This window comes from Oncorhynchus masou, unplaced genomic scaffold (genome assembly GCF_036934945.1).
Source record: "Oncorhynchus masou masou isolate Uvic2021 unplaced genomic scaffold, UVic_Omas_1.1 unplaced_scaffold_1292, whole genome shotgun sequence".
Taxonomy (NCBI): Eukaryota; Metazoa; Chordata; class Actinopteri; order Salmoniformes; family Salmonidae; genus Oncorhynchus; species Oncorhynchus masou.
This window is the reverse complement of record NW_027002767.1, coordinates 151,810-176,423: the sequence shown is the minus strand read 5'-3', so window position 1 is coordinate 176,423 and position 24,614 is coordinate 151,810. Positions and strand designations below refer to the sequence as shown.

General features: G+C 43.0%; 1 pseudogene; it reads left to right on the top strand.

Annotated features, from left to right (window-relative positions):
* The first annotated feature begins 956 nt into the window (after nt 1-956).
* LOC135530215 (GTPase IMAP family member 9-like) lies at nt 957-6,528 on the top strand (annotated as a pseudogene).
* The last annotated feature ends 18,086 nt before the right edge of the window (nt 6,529-24,614 follow it).

Genomic DNA, 24,614 nt, shown 5'->3' with positions numbered 1-24,614 from the left:
TTACACTGAACCAGGGTAAACCGGCTCCATGCCATCGGGCCAAAGCGAAGAGGGAGGAGCGCCTAGCTCAAATGGAGCATCACCGGGCCATAATATCAACAAAACAGCTTGATGAATCATTCAATAACACAAAACCTGTATTTTCCATCCAATTTTCTGTATTTTTCCTTGGAAAGCAACATGTTTTTAAAAACACTTGTGAAAACATGGAATTTTAACTTATTACTCCACGTGCTTGACATTCATTTTGTTTTCAGTCGACTTCACTGTCGGCTTTGACCGTGGCACCCAGCTCACTCTCGGGAGACAGCTCTGTGCATCCATTAATCGAGTCCCCTTATTGTGACACTTTCTCTTAACTCCTCCACATATTGAATTGGTTGAACCCCTACAGTTCTCTTCGTCTCCTCAAGACCAGAAGGTGAGGCATCCTTCTCAGGTGTTTCTGTTATGCCTGCTACATTAGGTTTTTCCCAGAGTGACAGCATGCCATTGTTTCAGAACACTCAACGTCCAGAAGTACTTTGCAAACCGTTGGTTTGAAATTCATATTGTACATTTTTAAGATCAAATGAAAACAACACTATGGGGCCTGGTGAAGGTTTTTTTTCCTCCATGATTCCTTGTTTCATACACAAGCTTAAATTGGACATGTCATATGAACAAAAATCTAAATGCAGAATGAAACAATTATTGATTTTAATGAGTTATGGTTCAGATATGGAAATTGGTCAACTGAAATGCATTCATTAGGCCCTAATCTATCAATTTCACATAACTGGGCAGGGGTACAGCCATGGGTGGGCCTGGGAGGCTATAGGCTCACCCCCTTGGGTGCCATGCCCACCAACTGGAGAGCCAGACCCAGCCAATCAGAATGAGTTTTTCCCAACAAAAGGGCTTTATTACAGACAGAAAATCTCAGTTTCATCAGTTGTCCAGGTGGCTGGTCTCCGATGATCCTGCAGGTGAAGAAGCTGGATGTTGAAGTCCTGGGCTGGCGTGATAACACGTGGTCTGCCGTTGTGAGTCTGGTTTGACATACTGCCAAATTCTCTAAAAAGATGTAGGAGGTGGCTTATGGTAGAGAAATGAACATTAAATGCTCTGGCAACAGCTCTGGTGGACATTTCTTCAGTCAGCATGCAAATTGCATTCTCCCTCAACTTGAGACATTATGGCCTTGTGTTGTATAACAAAACTGCACATTTTAGAGTGCCCCTTTTTTGTCCTCAGCACAAGGTACACCTGTGTAATGATCATGCTATTTAATCAGCTTCTTGATATGCCACACGTGTCAGGTGGATGGATTATCTTTGCAAAGGAGAAACGCTCACAAACAGGGATGTTAACAAATGTGTGTACAAAACTTGAGAGAAATAAGCTTTTTGTGCATGTAGAACATTTATGGGGTGTTTTATTTCAACTCATGAAACATGGGCCCAACACTTTACATTTTGCATTTATCATTTTCTTCAGTATACACTACCGTTCAAACGTTTGGGGTCACCTGAAATGTAATTGTTTTTGAAAGAAAAGCACATTTCTATATACATTAAAATATCATCAAATTGATCAGGAGTACAGGGTAGACATTGTTAATTTTGTAAATGACTATTGTAGCTGGAAACAGCTGATTTCTAATGGAATATCTACATCGGTGTACAGAGGCCCATTATAAGCAACCATCACTCGTGTTCCAATGGCATGTTGTGTTAGCTAATCCAAGTGTATCATTTTAAAAGCTAATTGATCATTAGAAAACCCTTTTGCAATTATGTTAGCTGAGCTGAAATCTGTTCTGATTAAAGAAGCAATAAACTGGCCTTTAGACTAGTATCTGGAGCATCAGCATTTGTAGACTTGATTATAGGCTTAAAATGGCTCAGAAACAAAGAACTTTCTTCTGAAATTCAGTCTATTCATTCAAATAAGGAAAAGGCCAAATGTGTTTTGTTGAATTTTCTGTTTGCTCAGGCAAAGTTGTCTATTTGGATAACAAGGAGGAACAAGGTCAAAGGTGGGGGGATAGCAGACCCTATACTATTGTTTAATGGGATGGTCTCTGCACGCCTAAGGGTTGAGTTTGAACACTATAGAATGATTAAAAGTGTGGAGATGTTTCAGGAGATATGGTGTGTTGGGAGGGCTGTCTGTATAGCTGGGTAAGATGTTTTGGATATAGGGTTGTAGAAGTGGTTTGTATCGTGTGGTAGAGGGAAAGGTGAGTATGGTACATGTATGCAGTACAGGATATATTTGTGTTTTATTTTAAGGGGGGGTGGTGGTGGTGAGGTTTTAATGAAAATGTGTCATTAAAGAAAAACACAAAGACAAGTCTCTCTCTCTGTGTGTAATGATTCTAAAAAGGAACACATGAATTAGACATTTATTTTTGTACTGTGGCCTTTATTTTATAAAAGTAACATGTAGCGTTTTGTTGGTATTTGATGGTAGTCAATTTAGCAACAAAATAATTATGACAGAAAAACAGGCTTGCACAAATTTCAGACTTGAGTTTCAATAATGTAAAATGTATCAACCCCTACAAAAATGTCCATTAATTAAAATCCACAGTATTTTTCACATTTCCTGTTGCTGTATGAATATTTTCCTGTTGTAGCAAACTTGCTCAAATTAAGATCTGTACAGGCAATGCTCACAGATTATTTTGTGCATTCCATGAAGTACAGCTTTGTCTCAAGAAGTGTGAAACTTAAAAATGTAGCCGTTCCTCAAAATGTGACAATGTGTGGTACATGAAGACTAGACCTCTTTTAAAAAGGTAACAGCCGTGTCCATTTAATCCAACAGAACTCCAACCACAGACACAAAAGGAGGTCTGCATTGTTCTGGTCGGGAAGACTGGAGCTGGGAAAAGTGCATCAGCTTTAGAATCAAGGGTTTCCTCTAATTCTCTGACAAAAAACTGTGAAAAGGAAAAAGGGAAGGTGGATAAAGGCAAAGTGTAGCTGTTATTGAAACCCCAGGGTTGTCATGTCACATACTACATTATCCAATGAAGAGGCACTGAACAAGATCGCTCTGTGCATCTCTCTCTCTCTCTCTGCTTGTCACGGCTTTCTTCTGTTGAAGGAGAGGCGGACCAAAATGCAGCGTGGTTAGTTTTGTGGATCTTTAATAAAGAATGAAAAAACACGAACAATACAAAAACAACAAACAGAACGTGAAAAGCTAAACAGTCCTATCTGGTGAAGACACAGAGACAGGAACAATCACCCACGAAAACACTCACAGAATATGGCTGCCTAAATATGGTTCCCAATCAGAGACAACGATAATCACCTGACTCTGATTGAGAACCGCCTCAGGCAGCCATAGACTATGCTATACACCCCATACAACCCCAAGACGAAACACACCACAAATAAACCCATGTCACACCCTGGCCTGACCCAAATAAATGAAGATAAACATAATAAATATAGACCAGGGCGTGACAGAACCCCCCTAAGGTGCGGACTCCCGGACGCACATCAAAACAATAGGGAGGGTCCGGGTGGGCGTCTGTCCATGGTGGCGGCTCCGGCTCCGGCGCGGGTCGTGGAACCCACTCTATTAATGTCTTAGTCCCCCTTCCTCGCGTCCTAGGATAGTCCACCCTCGCCGCCGACCATGGCCTAGTAGTCCTCACCCGGAATCCCACTGGACTGAAGGTCAGCACGGGACTGAGGGTCAGCTTGGGACAGAGGGGCAGCTCGGGACAGAGGGGCAGCTCGGGACTGAGGGGCAGCTCGGGACTGAGGGGCAGCTCGGGACTGAGGGGCAGCTCGGGACAGAGGGGCAGCTCGGGACAGAGGCAGCTCGGGACTGAGGGACAGCTCGGGACTGAGAGGCAGCTCGGGACTGAGAGGAAGCCCAGCACTGAGAGAAAGCTCAGCCAGGTAGTTGAATCCGGCAGATCCTGGCTGGCTGGCAGTTCTTGCAGATCCTGGCTGACTGGCGGATCTGGAAGAGTCTGGTTGACTGGCAGATCTGGAAGAGTCTGGTTGACTGGCAGATCTGGAAGAGTCTGGTTGACTAGCAGATCTGGAAAAGTCTGGTTGACTAGCAGATCTGGAAGAGTCTGGTTGACTAGCAGATCTGGAAGAGTCTGGTTGACTAGCAGATCTGGAAGAGTCTGGTTGACTGGCAGATCTGGAAGAGTCTGGTTGACTGGCAGATCTGGAAGAGTCTGGCTGACTGGCGGATCCTGGCAGACTGACGGCTCTGGCTGCTCCATGCTGACTGACAGCTCTGGCTGCTTCATGCTGACTGGCGGCTCTGGCTGCTCCATGCTGACCGGCGGCTCTGGCAGCGCCTTGCAGACTGGCAGCGCCTTGCAGACTGACAGATCCTTGCAGACTGACAGCTCCTTGCAGACTGGCAGCTCCTTGCAGACTGGCAGCTCCTTGCAGACTGGCAGCTCTGGCTGCTCCATGCAGACTGACAGCTCTGGCTGCTCCATGCAGACTGACAGCTCTGGCTGCTCCATGCAGACTGACAGCTCTGGCTGTTCCATGCAGACTGACAGGTCTGGCTGTTCCATGCAGACTGACAGCTCTGGCTGCGCTAAACGGGCAGGAGACTCCGGCAACGCTGTAGAGGCGGAAGGCTCTGGCAGCGCTAAACAGGCGGCAGACTCCTGCAGCGCAGGAGAGGAGGAAGGCTCTTGCTGCGCTGAACAGACGGGAGACTCCAGCAGCGCAGGAGAGGAGGAAGGCTCTGGCTGCGCTGAACAGGCGGGAGACTCCGGCAGCGCAGGAGAGGAGGAAGGCTCCGGCAGCGCTGGAGAGGCGAGGTGCACTGTAGGCCTGATGCGTGGTGCTGGCACTGGTGGTACTGGGCCGAGGACACTTACAGGAAGCCTGGTGCGGGGAGCTGCCACCGGAGGGCTGGGGTGTGGAGGTGGTACTGGGTAGATCGGACCGTGCAGGCGCACTGGAGCTCTTGAGCACCGAGCCTGCCCAACCTTACCTGGTTGAATACTCCCGGTCGCTCTGCCAGTGCGGCAAAGTGGAATAGCCCGCACTGTGCAATACAGGCAAACCGGGGACACCAAGCGTAAGGCTGGTGCCATGTAAGCCGGCCCAAGGAGACGCACTGGGGACCAGATGCATAGAGCCGGCTTCATGGCATTTTGCTCGACGCTCAATCTAGCCCGGCCGATACGCGGAGCTGGAATAGAACGCACGGGACTATGCACCACAGCACCACAGCATAACATGGTGCCTACCTGGTCTCTCTAGCTCCCCGGTAAGCACAGGAAGTTTGCGCAGGTCTCCTACCTGGCGTAGCCATACTCCCTGTGAGCCCCCCCCCAAGAAATTTTTGGGGCTGACTCTCGGGCTTCCAACCGCGTCGCCGTGCTGCCTCTTCATACCAGCGCCTCTCCGGCTTTTCCGCCTTCAGTTCTTCCTTGGGACGGCGATATTCTCCAGGCTGTGCCCAGGGTCCTTTTCCGTCCAATATCTCCTCCCAAGTCCAGAAGTCCTGTGATCGCTGCTGCCGCTGCTTGTCACCACGCCGCTTGGTCCTGTTGTGGTGGGTGATTCTGTCACAGCTTTCTTCTGTTGAAGGAGAGGCGGACCAAAATGCAGCGTGTTTAGTTCTTTAATACAGAATGAAAAAACACGAACAATACAAAAACAACAAACAGAACGTGAAAAGCTAAACAGTCCTATCTGGTGAAGACACAGAGACAGGAACAATCACCCACGAAAACACTCAAAGAATATGGCTACCTAAATATGGTTCCCAATCAGAGACAACAATAATCACCTGACTCTGATTGAGAACCGCCTCAGGCAGCCATAGACTATGCTATACACCCCACACAACCCCAAGACGAAACACACCACAAATAAACCCATGTCACACCCTGGCCTGACCCAAATAAATGAAGATAAACATAATAAATATAGACCAGGGCGTGACACTGCTCCTGCTCCCCATATGTTCCTGGTTGTGATCAAGCTGGGAAGATTCACTGAAGAGGGGCAGAAAAACGTGGAGATGATTCAGAGATTCTTCGGTGATGAAGCATTGAAATACACCATGGTTGTCTTCACACATGGAGACCTTCTTGATGATGATGGTGTAACAATTGACAACTTCCTGGGTGAAAATCCAAGTTTAGGAAGTTTAGTTTTCAAATGCAATGGGGGATATCATGTCTTCAACAACAAAGATAAGAATCGCTCCCAGGTCACTGAGCTCCTTGAGAAGATAAACAATATGGTGAAGGGGAATGGAGGAAGCCACTACACCACTGAGATGTTCCAGGAGGCTGAGAGAGCGATTGAAGAGGAGAAGAACAGGATCCTGAAAGAGAATGAAGAGAAGATACGCAGAGAGGAGGAGAAACTGAAGAAAGACCAAATGAAACAAGAGGCTCAAGAGAAAGAGCTTAAAGAGGAGAATGAGAGGATCCTGAGAGAGAACAAAGAACAGAAGTGCAGACATGAGGAGGAACTTAATAAAATGGTAGAAAAACAGGCTGGGGAGAAAGTGCATAAAGAGAAGTAGGGGATTGAGAGAGAGATAGAAGAGCAGATTCAGGGAGGAAGAACTGGAGAAACTGAAACTGGAAGAAGAGGCTAAGGAGAAATAAATAAATGAGTTGAGGGAAAAACATGAAAGGGAGGCTAGAGAGAAACTGAAAATAGTTTTTTGTTTGTTTAATAGTCAGGGAGATAGTGGTGAAAGCAGAAGAGGCTATGGGTGTGAAAGTAGTAAAAGCTGTTGAAGACTACATTACACAATGACAATCTGAAACAATGCTGTTCTAGAGTCCCAAGCTTGGTCACAGTTGATATTAATTGTAATTACAACTGTATTGTATTGCATTGCATTGAGTACAGGGATATACAGCATACATCGTTGTCATTCTGTTGTTATAGTCTGTAGACCCATCTACTTCTATATATGTATATTATATAGCTTACATAAAGCTCTATGACATTTAACCTGGCTCTGTGTCTGTTTATGTCAGCAGTAAACATTATGGAATGATAATTTAACACAAATGCCAGATATTATTAAATTCAATGATTTAATTTGTATTCAATGAGGACATGTTCTTTAAATAACACAAATCATCTTCATGACAGTTTATTAAAGTTGGTCATTCCCAATGATGATACTTACAGTAACAGCACTAATCAGAAGAGCCTTGCATGTAGAGGAAGGCTTCTAGTAGAAACAACAGAGCCCCTGTCCAGAAACAACCCCTAACTAGCCCCTTCCTATAAGCCTTGTGGAGATCTGAGAGGATTGGACAGGTTTATGCAATACAGAATCCTCTCATTCTCCTTTTTAAGCTATTTCTCTTGAGCCTCTTGTTTCATTTTTTCCATCTTCAGTTTCTCTTCCTCTCTGCGTATCTTCTCTTCATTCTCTCTCAGGATCCTGTTCTTCTTCTCTTCAATCGCTCTCACAGCCTCCTGGAACATCTCAGTGGTGTAGTGGCTTCCTCCATTCCCCTTCACCATATTGTTTATCTTCTCAAAGAGCTCAGTGACCTGGGAGCGATTCTTATCTTTGTTGTGTAATGGCTTCCTCCGTTCCACCTAGCCTATCAGAGGGAAAGGTGGAGCTGTCACTATATTGATTCAACCTATCAAGTCCTCTCAGAGCTCGACAAGTGTCTTGGGATATATGTAGACCGTGTACTTATTGGGCCAATAGAAACCCTAAAGGGAAGGGCTGTTTCTGGACAAGAACCGAGACATCTCCATAATAAAGTATTATTACACCTAGCAACAGACCAACCAACATCCCAGCCAGCAGAAGGGTTTAGTAGTTAGCTAAATGCATGATTTTCAGGGCAGCTTTCATGCATTGGTATTATAAACTAAATATGTTTTAATCAACAAGATTCTCAGCTTTAAAATAATAAAGTATTTTTTACACTCTGACTCGGTCGTTCCATGGACGACCATCGGTGTTCGTACCATTGTCATTTTGACATCATCAATATGAGACAGAACAGTGGAATTATTAATTGGATGAATGCACACATTTGTCCAGACTCTGTAAATCCGGATATTTAAACTGTGAAGTTATAAAGAGACTCTGGCCAGCACTATTGAGTGAGACCGGCCACATCTCAGTACTTTTGTTCATCTTTCCTCCTCCTTTCCTACATATCACTAAATAAATGAACTGGTTAGAACTGGTTTTAAAAGGTTAATAGCTATAGCTATAGTCATAAATATTTTTAAGTCCCCTCATATCAGTTGATATGATATGAATATGGCCGGGACCTTTGTCTGACCATGTGACCTGACTGGGAAAACCAGGTCTATAAGGCTTGGAGTTTCCCCTGGTCTGGTCATGTACAACCTCTCCTAGAAGGAAATGATAGGAGGAAAGAAATCCATTTAAAACTATTGAGACAGCCATGTGAGCCATGGTGGCCTGGTCTGTCTTGGTCCTCCTAGCCAGTAGAGGGAGACAAACACACTTTAAACTCTGGGGAAGACAGCCGAAACGGCATCCTGTTTCCTATAGTGCACTACTTTTGACAGGGGCCCATAGGGCACAGCCAGCTAGTCAGTCAGTTTCAACAGACAAGGAACCAGCAGCACTATGGAATCAAGTGTGTGGTGACCATTTATCAATAGTGAGAGAAAAAAACGTGTAAATAAATAATAAATTATTGCACACAGTTCTCTTCTCCCACATTTCAGGTTGGCAACACAGGGAACCCAAACATGAGCAAAAAACAGTAATATTAATACATAAAGTAGTACCCTTTTCTCACAGAACTAGGTCTCTTTTTTATTGATGTTACAGTCAAACTAGGACCAACAATAGTAGCCTGCCTCCGACTTTATCAGATACTTGCCCATACTGGTTACATCAATATAATACAAACCAACCTCTTGACCTTGGGGGGTTTATTTATTTAATGCATTATACTGCCATTGTACTATGGTAACACACAATTCATATAGATGGAACCATATGATATTCTTTGGTACCATTTATCATTGTCGCGTAGAGTAGGCCAGAAGGTTAAACTGAAAAACCCAACCTCTTTCAAATATAACGATGGCAGAGCCGCAAAAGTAAGTGATTCTGGAAGATAAACTGTACTGCCATTAAGGTATATATTGTGGGACAGCTAAAACAGAGCTGCACATCAACAGCTCAATCAAAACAGTCCCTCTCTTGAACTGAAAGAGTGGCTCATTTTCTAGGGGAAGCCCCTCCCATCAGAACATATCAAACTCCTTAATCAATTAAACCATTGCAAACATCAAAGCCACTCAGCTAAACATGTCATTAATTAAATGAATTGAACCTTTGCAAATCAGTTTATCATAATACATTATATAACAATATCACACATTTGCAGAAACAAACATGGCGCTCATCCATAACATTGATAAGTACAATAAACGTCACTTCAATTAAACATGAAAGCTTGTCTGTGTATTCTAACTTGTGTCGACCCACATTGCTAATGCAGCTAAAAACGGAGCAGGGAGGGTGAGGTGTGGGTGTGTTAGTTTACCAAACGCTGCCCGTGGCCTGTGACACTTCTCCGTCACAATCGGAATTGTACATTACCATGGTAGAATGTATAATGCAGTTTCAAACCATGTTCTTTCCATGATCCATATCTATACGGTGGTATAAATGAGGCAATACCATGGTATTATTTAGGTGGATGGCAGTTCCATCATGCGTCAAAGCTGAAATCATGGTGCATTGTCACGATTCAGATCTATTAAAAAGCACGAGCTGGCGCTCACCCAGGGAAAAGTATTTAGTGTAGAGGTGCTGACTGACGGAGAACAAACTGTGCTTCTACACCTGCATTGCTTGCTATTTGGGGTTTTAGGCTGAGTTTCTGTACAGCACTTTGTGACATCAGCTGATGTAAGAAGTGCTTCATAAATACAATTGATTGACCGTCAGCTATAAAAACAAAGAGTCGCCCACTCCATATGTATAACCTCCCAGTCATTTATTGGGTAAAACACCACCAACGTTTTGGCATCACTATGGTAGCAGTATCATACTTCAAGGTTAAAACCAATCTACATTTCCATGATTAAGACTATACCATGGTATGAATGAAAGCACCTTAGTAGTACTGTGGTAAAATTGTTTAAGGGGAGGTATGTATGTGAAGGGTTCATTGATCCCTTCACACAAAATCTTCTCGGAACAAATGTAACTATCATAGCCACTGGAGGCCACTAGAAAACAGCTGAAAACACCTACATGGACAAGTTGAAGAACTGATAGCGATTAAGAGAGTGAAAGTTGGCCTTGCCTTTCCTATCAGCCTGGAAAGGGGCCTTACTACATTTTAACTGGAACACACCAGGGCAGCCAAGCTCTTCAGTCAAGACAGAGAACACTACACATGAACTCTTATCTCCTCTCATCATTTAGTGGATAGAATCCTTGGAAATGTCTGTTATCAGTACTTAGGGGACGAACATAAAGATCTGGGAATTGCACATTTGAAAGCGCATACTTTTATTACCCCTGAGTAAAGGTGACAGTTAAATGTTTATTTCTGCCTGTCAGGTGGCATTAGCTATGTGCTACTCTAAAATTAATTTGCAGTTGCAGTCACAGCTCCCATTGCTGCCTCAGAAGCATGATGAATGGAGATTATATATTTCAGGACAAACCATTATTATTAACTTCAATTATTTCATGGCACTATAAAATAAAGTCACTGAAAACACCTCCCTATTTTTTTACCCATTGTTTTATTGCCAATTCCGAAAAAAAAAGCAAAGGACTGTCTTTAACCTCTCTGGGCAACCCGACACGCTAGCGTCCCACCTTGCCAACAATAAATGCAAATGCGCTACGCCAAATGCTAATAGCACTCGTTAAAACTCAAACGTTCATTAAAACACACATGCCAGGTACTCAATTGAAGCTACACACGTTGTGAATCTAGCCAACAAGTCAGATTTTTAAAATGCTTTTCGGTGAAAGCATGAGAAGCTATTATCTGATAGCATGCAACCCCCCAGAAACACACGAAGGGGACGTAAACAAAATAATTACCGTAGCCGGCGCTACACAAAACGAAGAAATAAAATATAAAACATTCATTACCTTTGACGAGCTTCTTTGTTGGCACTCCTATATGTCCCATAAACACCACAATTGGGTCTTTTTTTTAGATTAAATCGGTCCTTGTATACCCAAAATGTCCATTTATGAAGACTGTGTGATCCAGGAAAAACACAGTTTCTAAACGCAACGTTATTTTTTTTAATTAAAAAAGTTGCCTATAAACTTTGACAAAACACTTCAAACTACTTCTGTAATCCAACTTTAGGTATTAGTAAACGTTAATAAACGATCAAATTGATCACGGAGCGATCTGTATTCAATAGCAACAAGTTTGGAAATCGTAGTCCACTTTCCCCCTTCCATTTCTTCCTGCTGTGTACCCGACGAGAGGATGTGCCTATTTCTCATATGACCAAAGATTTACCTGCATAGAATTCACAACACTGGTGACATCGTGTGGAAGCTGTAGGAACTGTAAGCCAGTCGTTATCTATTATACATTGCAATAGACAATACAGAGACTGGCGGATTGATTTTTTCTTCGTCGATTTTGTGATCAGGTTTCCTTGAGATTTTGACCACGAAAAACGTTCTGTTATAGTCACAGACATCATTTAACCAGTTTTAGAAACTTCAGAATGATTTCTATCCACACATACTAATCATATAAATATACTATATTCCTGGCATGAGTAGCAGGACGTTGAAATGTTGTGCGATTTTTAACAGAATGTTGAAAAAAGTAGCCCGAACTCTAACAGGTTTTAACTTCTTCCTTTCCGTGCTACCATCTAACTAGTACAGGGCATAGGGAGATGGAGACAAGTTGTACAAAGAGAACATTGGACAACAGACCGTATTCTGCTGGATAGAACCTCAGTGGACTATCTGCACTTAACCCTTGGCGAAAGACACGTTTCTACAGTAAGATGACCATGTACAAGTTGAGATATGAGAGATTGAGAGTATTGTGGTCACCATAAGGCACGTTCACAGGAAGACTGCAGATGTAAATAAGATGTTAGCTAAATCTGTTGCAACACATCACAACTTCTCACTTCTGAGACTTATGTTTTGTTGTGCATTGTCCCTGTTCAAATACATTTAATAAATACTGTACTATACTGTTATTGTAGCCTAAATTAAGAATGACACTTGGGGGGGTTGATGAACAAATAAACTCAGCAAAAAAAAAGTAATATACTCTCACTGTCAACTGCATCTTATTTTCAGCAAACTTAACATGTGTATATATTTGTATGAACATAAGATTCAACAACTGAGACATAAACTGAACAAGTTCCACAGACATGTGACTAACAGAAATGGAATAATGTGTCCCTGAACAAAGAGGGTGTCAAAATCAAAAGTAACAGCCAGTATGTGCTGTGGCCACTAGCTGTATACTGCAGTGCATCTCCTCCTCATGGACTGCACCAGATTTGCCAGTTCTTGCTGTGAAATGTTACCCCACTCTTCCACCAAGGCACCTGCAACTTCCCAGACATTTCTGGGGGGAATGACCCTAGCCTTCACCCTCCGATCCAACAGATCCCAAACGTGCTCAATGGGATCGAGTTCCAGGCTATTCGCTGGCCATTGCAGAACACCAACATTCCTGTCTTGCAGGAAATCACACACAGAATGCGCAGTATGGCTGGTGGCATTGTTATGCTGGAGGGTCATGTCAGGATGAGCCTGCAGGAAGGGTAACACATGAGGGTGGAGGTCTTCCCTGTAACGCACAGCGTTGAGATTGCCTGCAATGACAACAAGCTCAGTCCGATGATGCTGTGACACACCGCCCCAGACCATGACGGACCCTCCACCTACAAATCGATCCTGCTCCAGAGTACAGACCTCGGTGTAATGCTCATTCCTTTGACGACAAATGTGAATCCAACCATCACCCCTGGTGAGACAAACCTGCGACACTTCAGTGAAGAGCACTTTTTGCCAGTCATGTCTGGTCCAGCGACCGTGGGTTTGTGCCCATAGGCGACGTTTTTGCCGGTGATGTCTGGTGAGGACCTGCCTTACAACAGGCCTGCAAGCCCTCAGTCCAGCCTCTCTCAGCCTATTGCGGACAATCTGAGCACTGATGGAGGGATTGTGCGTTCCTGGTGTAACTCGGGCACTTGTTGTTGCCATCCTGTATCTGTCCCGAAGGTGTGAGGTTCGGATGTACCGATCCGGTGGTGTTACACATAGTCTGCAACTGCGAGGACGATCAGCTGTCCGTCCTGTCTCCCTGTAGAGCTGTCTTAGGCGTTTCACAGTATGGACATTGCAATTTACAGTTGAAGTCGGAAGTTTACATAAACGAGTTTTAATGACTCCAACCTAAGTGTATCAACCACTCCACACATTTATTGTTAACAAACTATAGTTTTGGCAAGTCGGTTAGGACATCTACTTTGTGCCTGACAAGTAATTTTTCCTACAATGGTTTACAGACAGATTATTTCACTTAATCACAATTCCAGTGGGTCAGAAATTTACATACACTAAGTTAACCGTGCCTATAAACAGCTTGGAAAATTCCAGAAAATGATGTCATGGCTTTAGAAGCTTCTGATAGGCTAATTGACTTAATTTGAGTCAATTGGAGGTGTACCTGTGGATGTATTTCAAGGCCTACTTTCAAACTCTGTGCCTCTTTGCTTGACATGTGAAAATAAAAAAAAATCAGCCAAGACATCAGAAAAAAATGTGGAGACCTCCACAAGTCTGGTTCATCATTGGGAGCAATTTCCAAATGCCTGAAGGTACCACGTTCATCTGTACAAACAATAGTACGGAAGTATAAACACCATGGGACTACGCAGCCGACATACCACTCAGGAAGGAAACGCATCCTGTTTTCTAGAGATGAACGTACTTGAGGGAAGAAGATTCACCGGTTTGAATTCAATACAAATCTCCAGCACCACCCAGACCAGTGAAGAATCATTAGTAGGAATCAAATAGAAAGATTCAGAGTGTAGAAAGTGAGTGAACAAACCAGCGACACACTGACATTATTAAATGAAGCCAGGTCAACAACCAATATATTAGATCTCACATTAATAACCCACTTCTGGTTTCCCATTCTGCTTCTCCCTTGTTACTCCCAATACAACCACCAGTGTCCCCACCACCTCCTTAATCACACTCACACACACAAACACACACACACACACACACACACACACAAACACACGAGAAGAAAATTATTAATTCATTCACACACAAAGACAAGCTGTTCATCCACTTCAGGTAGTAGTAATCATCAACATCATCAGCTTCCGAGGTAATAGTAATAATAAATAGTAATAGCATCACTGAACAGTGCCGGTTGTTGGTCAGTCAGCCCACTAGGGGGAGCCCTTCCTAAGACTGTCCCTGGTAGTGGCATCCCAGGCACGCAAGGCGTGGTCGGAGGAGCGAGACCATTCGCCCCGCATCAAAGCAGTCCCTTGGTTTCCGTGGCAGCTTAAGCATCACCGACGCTGCCCCTTTTGAGGTTCCGGAAGGGTCGCCGGGGCGGAATGCGGCGAGAGGTCGGCGCACCTGTCAGACACACGGACGGAAATCTCAAACCAATCAGACAGCAGCCCGGACAGAGAATGACCTCATATTGCTCAGGGGCGGGGCCAGCAGGGGGGCCAGAGATTGCGACGCGGTAACCTCTAGCTCTCCAGCCAATCGGACGGCCGAAGACCACCGTCGCTGATTCGAGCGGTTGTTGTTGTCCAGACAGGGGAGAGGAGGGAAGGGGGGGGGAATTGGAGACTTGGTGGCCCCAAACATTAGGCTGCAGAAACAGGGAGGAAGAGGACGAGGCTGGGTGTAGGAGAAGTCTCTCTGGTGTAGGGACAGCACCCTCTAGTTTGTCAGGAGACCTGCTGCAGTCCATAGGCTCCCCCAGAGAAAAACCTTCCTCTTCCAGAGGATTCAGAGACACCAGGTCCAGAGGCTGCCCTGAATCATCTGACACGTCCTCCACCATCCCTCCCTTCTCCTTCCTCCTTTCATCCTCCACTATCCCTCCCTTCCCTTTTTCTGGTTGTGTCTAGTGGGTCTAGCTAATATGTATGATTCTAGCATATTACCAGACTCTTTCAAGGTGTAATATTGTGAATATTTCAAGTGAGATGTTATTGACACACACACACACAGTTAACCAATGTATTTCCTTTTTACATTACCCTAAATCAAGGTTTTCGTACTATCACACAAAAACCCTTAACTCAACCCTTTCACCATCACTGCACAACCAGAGTCAAATATAACCATATTTTTCTTCTTCAGTAAACTATTTGTTTTCCACTGACCCAGAAAAGAAGTGCCCTTCCTTCCCTTATTGGACATTATCACGTGTAATGTTTAATGAGTAGAACCAAATATACTCTATCACAGTGTATATCTCTATCTAGTGGAAACTATGGAGAACTACAACATGTATGTTTTTTAAACATAGTCAGTGGGCGTGTGTGTGTGATTGGGGAGTTCGTGGGGACACTGGTGGTTGTATTGAGAGTAACAAGGGAGAATCTAGAAGCGGGTTATTTTTATTTGAACCATTATTTAACTAGGCAAGTCAGTTAAGAACGCATTCTTATTTAAAATGACGGCCTACCAAAAGACAAAAGGCCTCCTGTGGGGACGGGGGCCTGGGATTAAAAATAAATACAATATAAATATAGGACAAAACACACATCACAACAAGAGAGACAACACTACATAAAGAGAGACCTAAGACAACAACATAGCAAGGCAGCAGCACATGACCACACAGCATGGTATCAACACAACATGACATCAAAATGGTAGCAACACAACATGGTATCAGCACAAAAACATGGTACAAACATTTTTGGGCACAGTCAACAGCACAAAGGTCAAGAAGGTGGAGGCAACAATACATCATTCAAAGCAGCCACAACTGTCAGTAAGAGTGTCCATTATTTTATTAATTTGAGATCTTATATATTGGTTGTTGACCTAGAGCCATTTGATTTTTGCAAGTGCTGCTGGTTTATTCACTCACTTTCTAAACTATGAATCCTTCTATTTGATTCCTACTAATGATTTTTTCCCATGAGTCCTGATCAAAAGTAGTGCACTATAGGGAGTAGTTGGTTGTCCCCAGAGTTTAATGTGTGTTTGTCTCCATCTGCTGACCTGGAGGACCCAGACAGACCAGGCTACTGTGACTCACATGCCTCTCCATGCTCTTAAATGGCTTCCTTTCCTCATACCCGTTCCTTCTAAGAGAATCTATACATGACCAGACTAGGAAAAACTCCAGGCCTTAGTTAAAGAACTGGAGATTTTCCTAGTCAGGTCACATGGTCAGGAAAAGGTCCCGGCCATATTCATATCAACTGGGGACTTAAAAAGGTTTACGACTATTTATTACATTTTTTATTTCACCTTTATTTAACCAGGTAGGTAAGTTGGGAAGAAGTTCTCATTTACAACTGCGACCTGGCCAAGATAAAGCAAAGCAGTTCGACACATACAACAACACAGAGTTACACATGGAATAAACAAACATGCAGTCAATAATACAGTAGAAAAAAGAAAAGAAAAATGCTATATACAGTGAGTGCAAATGAGGTAAGATAAGGGAGGTAAGGCAATGAATAGGCCATGGTGGCGAAGTAATTACAATATAGCAATTAAACACTGGAATGGTAGATGTGCAGAAGATGAATGTATTTCACCTTTATTTATTAGTAGACATGCTGGGGTGCAAAGGAGCAAGATAAATAAATAAATAAATACAGTATGGGGATGAGGTATTTACAGACGGGCTATGTACAGGTGCAGTGATCTATATGGCTATAGCTATTAACATTTATAACCAGTTCTAACAAGTTAATGTAGCTAGTGATCTGTAGGAAAGGAGGAGGAGGAAATATAAACCAAAGTATTGGGGTGTAGCCAGTCACACTCAATTGTGCTGTCCAGAGAATATCTTTATTACTAAACTGATTAAACACCATGATTTACAGAGTCTGGACAACAATATGACCATGGAACGGCCGAGACAGGGAGTGACATGCATGAAGAGTCTTTTCTTTTTTGGAGGGTGCTGAGAATGTTGTTGATCAATTTCACCATATTGCTTAAACCTGTCCACTCCTCTCAGATATGCCAATTGCGCGCCTCCCTATGGGACAACCAATCACTGCCGGTTGTGATACAGTCTGGAATCGAACCAGGGTCTGTAGTGACACCTCTAGCACTGATGCAGTGCTTTAGACTGCTGCGCCACTCGGGAGCCCAAAGGGGGAACAATATATGTGTCACGGATCTCTCCAGTACTGTTACTCATTCCGTGCACCAGTTCCAGAGGTCTATGTCACCGGCCTCTAGGAGTGATTGAACTGCCTCATTACGCACATCTGGTTCCCATTCCTCCCTCATTAGGATTGTTATATATGTGCCCGCTGTTACCCATTGTACTTGTTGATTATTGTTCCAACGGCCGTTGGTCGTGTGAGTACCTGTGCGTTGTTGTTTTGGCTTTCGTGCTGCTTGAATTGTGCATGTATGATTACAGGTCTCGTTCCATGTTGTATCATTGTGCACTTGTGTTTTCGGGTCAGAGATGGCCGCCTCGCTTTGCGTTCTTAGGAAACTATGCAGTATTTTGTTTTTTTATATATTATTTCTTACACTGTTACCCCAGGAAATCAGAAACAAACATATCTCTGGTAAGAAGAAGAGCGGGGGTGTATGCCTTATGATTAACGAGTCGTTGTGTGATCATAACAACATACAGGAACTCAAGTCCTTTTGTTCACCTGACCTAGAATTCCTTACATTCAAATGCCGACCGCGTTATCTACCAACAGAATTGTCTTCAATTATAATCACAGCCGTGTATATTCCCCCCAAGCAGACACATCGACGGCCCTGAAAGAACTTCATTGGACTCTATGTAAACTGGAAAACATATATCCTGAGGCTGCATTTATTGTAGCTGGGAAATTTAACAAGGCTAATCTAAAAACAAGGCTCCCTAAATTTTTAGCAGCATATCGAATGCGCAACCTGGGCTGGTAATATTCTGGATCATTGTTATTCTAACTTCCACGACGCATACAAAGCCCTCCCCCTCCCTCCTTTTGGCAAATCTGATCACGACTCAATTTTGTTGCTCCCAGCCTATAGACAGAAACAAAAACAGGAAATGTCCATGCTCAGGTCTGTTCAATGCTGGTCCGACCAATCTGATTCCACGCTTCAAGATTGCTTCGATCACGTGGACTGGGATATTTTCTGGATGGCGTCAGACAACAACATTGATGTATATAATAATTCAGTGAGCGAGTTTATTAGCAAGTGCATCGGTAACGTGGTACCCACGGTGACTATCAAAACCTTCCCCAACCAGAAACTGTGGATTGATGGTGGCATTCGTGCAAAACTGAAAGCGTGAACCACTGCTTTTAATCAGGGCAAGGTGACCAGAAACATGACCGAATACAAACAGTGTAGCTATTCCCTCCGCAAGGCAATCAAACAAGCTAAGCGCCAGTAAAGAAACAAAGTGGAGTCGCAATTCAACGGCTCAGACACAAGACGTATGTGGCAGGGTCTACAGTCAATCACGGACTACAAAAAGAAAACCAGCCCCGTCGCGGACCCCGATGTCATGCTCCCAGACAAACTAAACATCTTCTTTGCTCGCTTTGAGGACAATACAGTGCCACTGACACGGCCCGCTACCAAAACCTGTGGGCTCTCCTTCACCGCAGCCAACATGAGTAAAACATTTAGGCATGTTATCCCTCATATTCAATCAATCCCTATCCCAGTCTGCTGTCCCCACATGCTTCAAGAGGGCCACGATTGTTCCTGTTCCCAAGAAAGCTAAAGTAACTGAGTTAAACGACTATTGCCTCGTAGCACTCACTTCCGTCATCATGAAGTGCTTTGAGAGACTAGTCAAGGATCATTTCATCTCCACCCTACCTGAAACCCTAGACCCGCACCAATAGGTCCACAGACATCGCAATCACACTGCACACTGCCCTAACCCATCTGGACAAGAGGAATACCTATGTAAGAATGCTGTTCATCGATTACAGCTCAGCATTTAACACCATAGTACACTCCAAACTCGTCATCAAGCTTGAGACCCTGGGTCTCGACCCTGCCCTGTGCAACTGGGTCCTGGACTTTCTGGCGGGCAGCCCCCCAGGTGGTGAGGATAGGAAATAACATCTCTAAGCTGATCCTCAACACTGGGGCCCCACAAAGGTGCGTTCTCAGCCCTCTTCTGTACTCCCTGTTCAGCCATGACTGCGTGGCCATGCACACCTCCAACTCAATCATCAAGTTTGCAGACGACACTACAGTGAATGGCTTGATTACCAACAACAACGGGATGCCCTACAGGGAGGAGGAGGAGGAAAATAACCTCACACTCAACGTCAATAAAACAAAGTAGATGATTGTGGACTTCAGGAAACAGCAGAGGGAGCATTCCCCCATACACATCGATGGGACAGTAGTGGAGAAGGTGGAAAGTATTAAGTTCCTTGGCGTACACATCACAGACAAACTGAAATGGTCCACTCACACAGACAGCGTGGTGAAGAAGTCGCAACAGCGCCTCTTCAACCTCAGGAGGCTGAAGAAATTTGGCTTGTCACCAAAAACACACAAAAACTTTTACAGATGCACAATCGAGAGCATCCTGTCAGGCTGTATCACCGCCTGGTACGGCAACTGCTCCGCCCACAATCATAAGGCACTCCAGAGGGCAAACTAACTGCCCTCCAGGACACCTACACCACCCAATATCACAGGAAGGCCAAAAAGATCTTGTTAATCCAGCCACAGTCTGATTTCAAAATGTCTTTACGGCAAAAGCACACCTTGCGATTATGTTAGGTCAACGCCTAGCCACAGAAAAACATAAAGCCATTTTCCAAAGAAGGAGAGGTGTCACAAAAGACAGAAATAACGTTAAGATTAATCACTAACAGGACTCCATGTTGACAATAAATGTGTTTTGTTCGATAAAGTTTACCTTTATGTCCAAACACCTCATTTGAAATTGGTGTGTTATGTTCAGAAATGCATTGCCTCAAACAAACATCCGGTGAAAGTGCAGAGAGCCACATCAAATTACAGAAATACTCATCATAAACATTAATAAAAGATACAAGTGTTAAACACACAATTAAAGATACATTTCTCCTTAACTCCTCTGTGCACAGATCCCGTTAGTGGGATTAAATTAGACACCATACGATAAGCGCTACATAAATAGTCATATTAAACATTCCTGATAATAGAAGTGGCTCACGTGGTTCAAAAGTCTAGAATCTTGATAATCCAACTGCGTTGTCAGATTTAAAAAAGGATTTACTGTGAAAGAATACGATGTGATTATCTGAGGACAGAGCCCCATACCAAAATACTAGTTCAACCAGCACAGGCTTAACAAAATCACAAATTGCAATAAAATAAATCGTTCACCTTTGACAATCTTCCTCTGTTTGCAATCCCAAGGCTCATTGTTACACAATGAATGGTCATTTGTTTGATAAAATCCATTTTTATAGCCTTAAAACATACAAATTATTATATCACTATGTAAGGCTACTATTTAAATTATTTCACTGACAACCTGAATGATTAACAATATTAGGTTGTTAACACGTTTGTTTCTTTACATAAATAAATGGACACAAAAAGGCAGTGTATAACAACATTTCCCATCATGCATTGCTTCTGAAACGCTGCCCAAGGCTGTAGCAGAGGAACAGTGGTTATACAAGAAATCCCGTGACTGACTAGAAAGGGACTCCGTGATCTATGATTTATCATGCAGTGGAGAGCATGGTCTTTTGTCCGAGTAGATGTGCAAGCATTGCATTGCATCAACTAATGGTTGTGTGCAAGTCATCCAGATGGCACTTAAAAGACACACCCTCATCCACTTACCCTCGCCTTATGCCCTTAGGGGAATCGCCGTCGCCATTTTGGAAGGTGGTCCAAATTATTAGCCAAGCAAGGGAAGTTTACAATGTAAGACCCTCAGCCCGCGTTTTTAGTTGGCTTTGTGAGTGTACTATTATGTTCACTCCCGGGCCTGAAACTCCCCATCATTCAATTCGCAAAGATTGTACATCGGTGAAAACTTAAAAACATCAATAGAGAAGTCAACATACAAGTGTAAGTCAAAACTAATGCAAATAAGTTAGAAATTGTGCAACTAATGCACATGACGGGCACACACACGTCTCATAAAAAGTAAATATGTTTTTGTTTGGTTATATTTTGGAAATTGTAGAAATAAAACATTGTCCTTCTTCAGAAGTTCCAGCTAGGCAGGCTAACGTTAGTTAGCTAACTCATTTGCTAGATATCTTACAGTAGGTTTATATTCATAATTATATATTTAATATTCGTAGACATGCAATCATAATTGACTGTAAAGCATATAAATCACCCGCAGCACTGGTGTGAGTCAGCAATGTTGTGCAGGAACTCAAACCAGGGTTGACAAGAAATCACCTGACGAAAAACAGAAACCTTCTAAGATCACGTCATGAAGTACAACTTGGCATGTTATAAAACGGCAGCTGCATCGCCCTTGTATATGTATGATACCCAACTCAGCAGGCATTCAAAGGTAAGGACATCTATAAAGTTACTATTACAAGATACAAGCCTGAACCACATTCTTGTTGCATGTTTTCATATAAAAAAATGGGTGTTCTTTACATATTGACATTCAAAAATCGAGTATGACAAAGTTTAATATCTGTGACACTTTTGGAAAGACTTCATATGCAGTTTATTTTAGACAAAGCTATATGTAATATGTTTATTGTAACAAGAGTAACCAATGAATACATGTCATGTGTAAATATAGTGATGCTGACATTATGATGAAGGTGTTATGATGTAGGCATTATGCACATTCCTAAAACAGAACTAATATGGACTTAAATATCTAATAGACATTCTGTACTTATATAAGCTGCACTATAAAAGCTCTCTAACCCTTTTAAAACTAAAATCCTTTATTGAAACCATAACAAAGTGTCTTCCATGCCCCCGTTTCCCTAAAGACTAAGGGATGGGACTGGAGAAATGTAACCACTCTCAAATTCATAGACAGGGCTATGGATGGACTGATATCAAATGTATAGTTGTAACCATGTTTTGAGGCTCTACAGTGTTTGTTTACATTGTTTACAAGCATTGGTGTAAAACAAGCTTTGATTTAATCAGATCAAGCCCTAACCGGTGATGCCCGACACCTGCATAGATGATGATTTGGCGGTGTAACTGTTAGAGCTGTCAAATGGTGAGGAGCTGCTCTTGCGAGCATTGTCAGGAAGCCACACCCATCCAGCTCGTGTTACACCGACAGGTCTTGTATTTTGGTACACCAGAAGTGCATTCATTTCCAATGGAATTTTTTATTTTACCTTTATTTAACTAGGCAAGTCAGTTAAGAACAAATTCTTATTTTCAATGATGGCCTAGGAACAGTGGGTTAACTGCCTGTTCAGGGGCAGAACGACAGATTTGTACCTTGTCAGCTCGGGGATATGATTGCTGCGTTTGCCTTGCAGTATTGTTTTGCAGAGGCAGGTACAGTGCGTTCTATGTGGTGCATATGTTGGAATTATCGATTGTATGCGTCAAACTGTATGGGTAGACGGCTTGATAGAAACGGTAGCAGAAGGTGAATGTTGAACTTTTGTTGCACACATAACCAGATGATGATGCTTGTGTCACTTTACGGAACTACTGTCGGTGTGATCAAGCCGTTAGAAGTTCAGAACGAGAAAGTGTAGGCTATATACAAATAATGAGTCAAATTGAAAATCATTAATCAAAATAATTAGAATTTCTATCAGCCTAATTGAGATGTAGATTGCATCTCACATTTCAGTGTTCGAACATGTATGGGATTGCTCTTAATGCGACTCTGTGCAGCCAATGGTAAGGTCCGCTTTAATATAATGTGGTGTTATGACTGGTGGTTTGTCGACACCCTCTTGAGGATAGCGGGACAGTCGCCTCCCACTTGGGCAAAAAACAGAAAAAAATGCAGCACGGCATATTAAAAAAAAATATATATAAAATCAAACTTTCATTAAATCACACATGTAAGATTCTCAGTTAAAGCTACACTCGTTGTGAATCCAGCCAACATGTCAGATTTTAAAAAGGCTTCGGTGAAAGCATAAGAAGCTATTATCTGATAGCCTGCACCATCTGCACCACCAGTAAACAAATGAGTTAGCATATTTATAGCCTGCAGGTGCTACACCAAACGCAGAAATAAAATATAAAACATGCATTACCTTTGATGAGCTTCTTTTGTTGGCACTCATATGTCCCATAAACATCACAATTGGTCCTTTTGTTCGATCAATTCCATCCATATATATCCAAAATGTCCATTTTATAAAGCGCGTTTGATCCAGAAAAAGACAGCTCCCAAAAAACGCGACGTCACTACAAAAATCTTCAAAATTTGCCTATAAACTTTTCCAAAATATTTCAAACTACTTTTGTAATACAACTTTAGGTATTTTTAAACGTTAATTTATTTGCAAATTATGGTGGAAAATAAGTATTTGGTCAGTAACAAAAGTTTATCTCAATACTTTGTTAGATACCCTTTGTTGGCAATGACAGAGGTCAAACATTTTCTGTAAGTCTTCACAAGATTTTCACACACTGTTGCTGGTATTTTGACCCATTCCTCCATGCAGATCTCCTCTAGAGCAGTGATGTTTTGGGGCTGTTGCTGGGCAACATGGACTTTCAACTCCCTCCAAAGATTTTCTATGGGGTTGAGATCTGGAGACTGGCTAGGCCACTCCAGGACCTTGAAATGCTTCTTACGAAGCCACTTCTTCGTTGCCCGGGCGGTGTGTTTGGGATCATTGTCATGCTGAAAAACCCAGCCACGTTTCATCTTCAATGTCCTTGCTGATGGAAGGAGGTTTTCACTCAAAATCTCACGATACATGGCCCCATTCAATCTTTCCTTTACACGGATCAGTCGTCCTGGTCCCTTTGCAGAAAAACAGCCCCAAAGCATGATGTTTCCAACCCATGCTTCACAGTAGGTATGGTGTTCTTTGGATGCAACTCAGCATTTGTCCTGCAAACACGACGAGTTGAGTTTTTACCAGAAAGTTATATTTTGGTTTCATCTGACCATATGACATTCTCCCAATCTCCTTCTGGATCATCCAAATGCTCTCTAGCAAACTTCAGACGGGCCTGGACATGTACTGGCTTAAGCAGGGGGACACGTCTGGCACTGCAGGATTTGAGTCCCTGGCGGCGTAGTGTGTTACTGATGGTAGGCTTTGTTACTTTGGTCCCAGCTCTCTACAGGTCATTCACTATGTGGTTCTGGGATTTTTGCTCACCGTTCCTGTGATCATTTTGGCCCCACGAGGTGAGACCTTGCGTGGAGCCCCAGATCGAGGGAAATTATCAGTGGTCTTGTATGTCTTCCACTTCCTAATAATTGCTCCCACAGTTGATTTCTTCAAACCAAGCTGTTT